Source organism: Columba livia, chromosome 4 (genome assembly GCF_036013475.1).
Source record: "Columba livia isolate bColLiv1 breed racing homer chromosome 4, bColLiv1.pat.W.v2, whole genome shotgun sequence".
Lineage (NCBI taxonomy): Eukaryota > Metazoa > Chordata > Aves > Columbiformes > Columbidae > Columba > Columba livia.
In genome coordinates this window covers 2,202,557-2,208,556 of record NC_088605.1, presented here as the reverse complement: position 1 = coordinate 2,208,556, position 6,000 = coordinate 2,202,557, and positions in this window count along the sequence as shown.

The following is a 6,000-nucleotide window of genomic DNA, read 5'->3' as shown; positions in this document are numbered from 1 at the left end:
AGCACCTCTGTTTATTCTTTCCCTGCTCTGAGTCTCCTGGAGAGGAGTCCCACCCTCTCTCCATTGGCATAGGGAGACCTCCTACCCCATCTTCTCATCTGTCTGCTCCTCTGCACAACTCCAGTGCGATGCCCACGTGTTTCTCCAGCTCTGTTTTCCTCAGGGAGCAATCCCAGCAGCAAATGCAAAGCTAGGATTGGGTCAGACATGCTTTTCTATTTCTAAGAAGAGGGTTTACAATGTTTTCCCAGCTCCAGATGCTTGGTTTGAGAGATGTGTTTGGAGTCACACCTTGTGAGTTTGGATCTTCTCCATTTTCATAGAACCATAGAATAATTTTGGTTGGAAAAGACCCTCAATATCATAGAGTCCAACTGTTAACCCACCCCTGGCACTACCCCATAGTCCCTGAGAACCTCATGTCCATCTGTTCAACCCCTCCAGGGATGGTGACTCCACCACTGCCCTGGGCAGCCTGTTCCAATGCCCCACAGCCCTTTCTGGGAATAATTTTTTCCTAATATCTAATCTAAACCTCTCATGGCACAATTTGAAGCTGTTTTCTCTCATCCTGACACTTGTTCCTTGGGAGAAGAAGCATTTCTTATGAGTAGAAACAACAGCAAGGAGACCAGGGACATCAGCCCTGTGGTCCCTGCAATCCAGCATAGCCAGACCCCAGCCACCTCCAAACCAGTAACCTTGGCTGGTGTGACAGCTCTTATGAGACACAGCATGGGTGTTTGCCCACCTGACAGGTGGGGTTACAGCCCTGAAATATGATATATTTTAGGCTAGTGGTTTCACACAGTCACTGCTGCACTTACTTGACAGCCAGGACAACCTGTATCTGGTGCACTAAGACCTCTGCTGAGCTTTCTGGCCTCTGTGAGTCTTTACTGAAGAGCACTCAGCATGGTTTAGCTCATTATTTGGTGGGCTTAAATGAAGGAAAGTAAAGACAGGTGTGCCTGTTACCGCTCACTTAAGATAAATGGGTCCTTGACCTGCTGGAGACAGCAAAAGCAGCATCCAACCCATAGTCTTGGGTGAAGACACCCTGGAAAAAAGCCTTCTCCTTGTGTTATGGTTCATCTCCTCCTGGTCTCCAGAGAGACATGGCAACAGGAGAATTCACACAGCTTTAACCCCACCAGCACATCTGTATCTCAGTAGGAACCAATGGGATTTAATTGCATTAGCACAATTACATCCCTTTTCTTTCTGGGTGTTTTACAAAGAAAAATCCTTCTAATTGGCTTTCAGGATGATGTCCTCCAAAATCCATGGGGTGCCTGGGGAAAAGGATTCTGAAATGCTGGGTTCTTGCTGAATTTGAGTATCAAGCACATTCCCTAGGGGACTAATGCTGCTCCTGTCTCTAAAAGTCTGGCTTAGTTAACACCAAAAGGATTAGAAAGTCCTTCCCTGCTGAAATACGGTTTAAATGGCAGCATTTCTGCGCTTCTCGGTGACATCAGGGATGGTGATTGTGGGGCAGGAGGGTGGTGAGAAAAGTTCTGTGATTACGTGATAGAGCTGAAGAAAAACATTCTTTTGGACCCATCAGAAAGGTATACTTTTCAATTTTTCACTGGCAAATCATTTGAAGAAAATAAGCCCATTTTGTTTACCTGCGAACTTCTTTCCATTTAAAATAAATAGTTCTGTGTCTTAAGTCAAAGTGAAGCAAGTGAAATATTGTTTCAAACAGAGACATCAAACTGTTTATGGTGGGGGGGAAAGGTAAATTGAAGCTTTTCTTCTTCAAAATTGTCTATTTTGGTTATTTCAACCCAAGCAACAAACCAAGATTGATATAAAACCCCAGCATGTTGCAGGTGACCTGAAAGTATATCTTTCAGTGTAAAAAGTTCCAGGTGAAAATGTTTCCGTGGCTTCAGCAGTGATTGATTCATGAGCAGAATGAGGATTTAAAGCTTGGGCCACACAGTATAATTCACACCCCCACCTCCTCAAACCCAGCCAAATCTGCTTTGAACGCAACCAGGGTGGAGGAGAAAGGGGGGCAGAGAAATCTGCAGGGGAAATAAAAGAGCAGCCTTAGAAGGCTGTGGCATCCACTTAACTCGAAAATGAGAAATAAAGCAGTGTAAGACCAGGACAATTAGATCCTGAGCAACACAGACCTTTCCAAAAATGAAAGACAGCAAGGGGAATTAATGGGCATAAATGCAACCCAGTAATTAATTGATAAATGGCATTAGAGAGTTTTCTAAAGAGGAAGACTCCAACGTGACTTATCTTCCCAAAGGCAGAAGACAATTTCTCCCTCCTTTCACCTTGCAGATAAGGACGGAGAACAGGGATCTTTCAGTTTTGAAGTGTAAGAGGCATCTGGAATTTGAAGAAAGGAGAGGAAGGAAAAAGCCCCGCATGGTAGGAAGAACACAGGGAGCTGTTGTTATTATCTAAGCTGCCAAAGCAGGAGAAGAGCAACCTGCCAATATTTGCCACTAAATAATTCCTCTTGCAAGGGTGGGAGCAAAGCGAAGAGTAAAATGTGAGTGGTAGCAAACTGAGTCTTGATACAAAGGCAAAGGTATTATTTGAGGGTGGTAAAGCACTGGCCAGGGAGCAGGGACATCTTCAGCAGCTCAGGTTGCTCAGAGCCCCGTCCAGCCTGGCCTGGGATGTCTCCAGGGATGGTTCATCCACCACCTCTCTGGGCAACCTGGGCCAGGCTCTCACCACCCTCAGGGACAACCATTTCTTCCTCGTGTCCAGCCCAAATCTCTAGTTTAAATCCAGTTTAAAACCATCACCCCTTGTCCTATCACAACAGCCCCTGCTCAAAAGTCTGTCCCCATCTTTCTTATCAGCCCCTTTTAAGTCCAGAAAGGCCGCAATAAGGTCTCTCTGGAGCTTCTCTTCTCCAGCTGAACACCCCAACTCTCTCAGCCTGTCCCACAGCAGAGCTGTTCCAGCCTCGGATCGTTTCTGTGGCTCCTCTGGCCCCTCTCCAGCAGCTCCATGTCTGTCCTGTGCTGAGGACCCAGAGCTGGACACAGTTCTGACACCCTGGCTCTCCCAGGAGCAGTTCCTCCATTCCCAGTCCCACCGGGCAGCAGGCGGACTGAACAGTTCAGCAGCTCTTCATTCTTGTCATGAAAATCGGTGTAATCTCCAGCCAACACACCAAGCCAATTCAGCGAAAACCTCCACAATTGCCCTGAGCTGAATCAATAGCCCCCCAGCTTCATCGCTGGAACAGGTCACTCGCTTATCAAGGGAGAGCTGAAATCATTCATAGGATGCTTGTGGTTTCACTGTCCTTGCAATGGCTTTCCTGAACTCTGTCCGAAGCAGAGACATGTCATTTAGATTCTATTAAAACAAAGGTGCACGTCTGCACGTGAGGGAAGAGATGGAGGGAAGAGAAAAGAAAGAGGGAGCTGGATGTCCCCGAGGTCATGTCATCTAACAAATCACTGAGAAGCCATTAGCACCATGAGATGACAGGAGGCAAAACAAGGCAGAACATTAAGCGCCCAGCACTACCAAATCCATCAGCTGCCTTCGTTGTTCTGATGGTGTGTCGGTGCAGCATATAATCATCAAAATTGGTATTCTGCTGCAAATCATCCATCTCCTGCTTTCACTCCAGGCTGAGTTTTGCTGGTCATTAGGAATCAAGGAGAAAGGACGGAGTCCACCTCCCATCAGTTCTTGCACAAGGTCTGCCCAGCTCTGCTTCATCGGCAGAGCAAGCAAGCAGGGTCATAAATGCAATAACTCCTGTTTTGTCTCTGTAAGGAGGGGAAATAACTGGGACAGAGGCTTAATCGGCCTTGGAGTCATGACAGCTACAAGTGACGTTGTTTTGGAGGTGGATGGTGGCAAAGCTAGCAATGCGCTAGATCTTCAGGGCCTTGGGGCTGGGTTAGTGTTTGGCAGAGTCCTTGTGTCTTTTGCAGACTTGTGATGGTATAAAAGCAGATCACCATCATCGGGAGTGCAACAACCTGATCCTAGCAGGTGGTGTAACCCATATGTGTGCACATGGAGCTATCACTTGGGACACAGGTTGAAAGGGGCCCTAAGGGGTCTTACAATGCTCTTACTCAGCATGGGACTTGTCCTTCCAGCACAGCTCAGGCTTTATAAGACTCCCTTGTTGAAGCTGGTAGGGATGTTAGAATTGACCAGACACTAAGTGCCATCAGCACCAGGTTTTTCATGGAAACAAAAAGAGGAAAAGCTCTAAGCAGACACTCCAGACAGCCAGTGGAGATCCTTTCCAGCCAGCACTCCTGGAATTCTTCAGAATGCATGGAAAATACATTCTGCAAATGAAGATAGGGGCTTGTCCCAAGCTGAGGATCACAGAGCTTTGTAGCACCAGAAGATCTCCATCAGAGACAGAGCTTGCCCTGGGGTGGTTGGCAGCAACCCCATGGTCATTCCCGAGCCCTCAAGGAGAGACCAACATTGCAAGCTCTACTTGAGAGACCTCCCAAGACCTCTGCTCTCTGTAGGTTATGTCCAGGGAGCAGAGTCCAGGCCAGATACGATGCTACCAAGACTATTTCACAGAGAAAATGGCCAGCAGCTCTTAAGGCTGGTTTTACACCAAGCTTTTGTCTGAACAACGTTGGAGATCCAGCACGTAGCTGATGGGCATCCAAAAGGGCAGTCACGTCGCTTCTACCTGCTCCTCCATCCTTAAGCCTGGACACAAGACATTCCCACTGTGATGCCAGACAACTGAAAGGAACAGGATTGTGTTTGGGGTGGCCCAGTCTCTGCTCTGCAAGCCCTGGTGAAGAGCCCAACCTCCTGCTGAAAATGGAGCAGAGCTCCATTCACCAATACTCAAGGGCCTGTTCTCTAGCAAGATGGAGCAGGAAAGAAGAGCAGCTGTTTCCCATCCCAGAAAACACTGTGTTTTTCAAAGTTTAATGGATAGAGTTCTCCAGCCAATTGTCTGATGTTTTTTTTAAAAGGTTTTGTGCGTGTCACTCGGTGCCAAGGGTTTCAAAGTGTGTCATCGTTGATTTTCTTTTGTCATTAACTGGCTGGTTTGAGGGGCAGTTCAGAGCTGAGCCAGAGGAATATCGGAGGCAAAGCGGACGTGATTAAGACTGTGTTTTGAAACCTTTCTACATCTTGTTTAAATTGTTTTTTCTTCTGCTTCTGCTCAAAAAGAAGAAGAAAAAATAGAAGATCTCCATCCAAGGGAACATCAAAGGGAACTGAGCTATTTTCACTGCTGGTATAAAACCGAAAAACATGCAAAGACCAAACTGCACGACTGATGCTAATAAAGTGCCTGGGAACAGAGCCCTGCAGAGACAAGGCACAGGAATGGACAATAATACCTTGACTCAGTCCTGAGATACTTGCAATACAAAAGCTTCATGTGCACAAAACCCTCCTGCAAAAGACACTGTTGAGGAGACAGCGCAATGAAAAGAATCATGCCAGGAATGATTTGAAACTCAAAGTATGACTAAACTTCATCTTGCAGTCATGGCTTTTCTTTCTGGAAAGGGCAAGAAGGGAGAGAAAACCCAACAAAATGAAGCATAAGAAAAAAAAAACCAGTTGAAAAAGCCACCTGTTATTTTTATGCCCAGGAGAAAATTAGGCTCTTTGTGCAAACTGTGGCTCATTTTGGATTCACTAAGCAAAGCCAGCAGAACAACTTGGCAGGTTGAACTCCAGCCTTTGGTTGTCTCAAAGACTAAATTAGGTCCAAAAGTGTAAATGCACACCTTGCCAGAAAATTAGTCCAAGAACTGTATCGAGTTGATCCAGATGGGAATAGTAAGGTGACTATTCGTAAACAAAAGGGACCTTGCAAGGGTGTTAACTTTTTCTTGTTCCTCGTATACACCACTGAGCAGGGGAATAACTGGCTTCTCACAGTTAAAGTGGATGTTGGCACCAGGGACTCCTCGTCTAGACGTTTAGAGGTACCTCTTAGATCAGCCCTTTTGCACTGATGTTGTCTAAGGTGACTTAAGGACTCTCTTC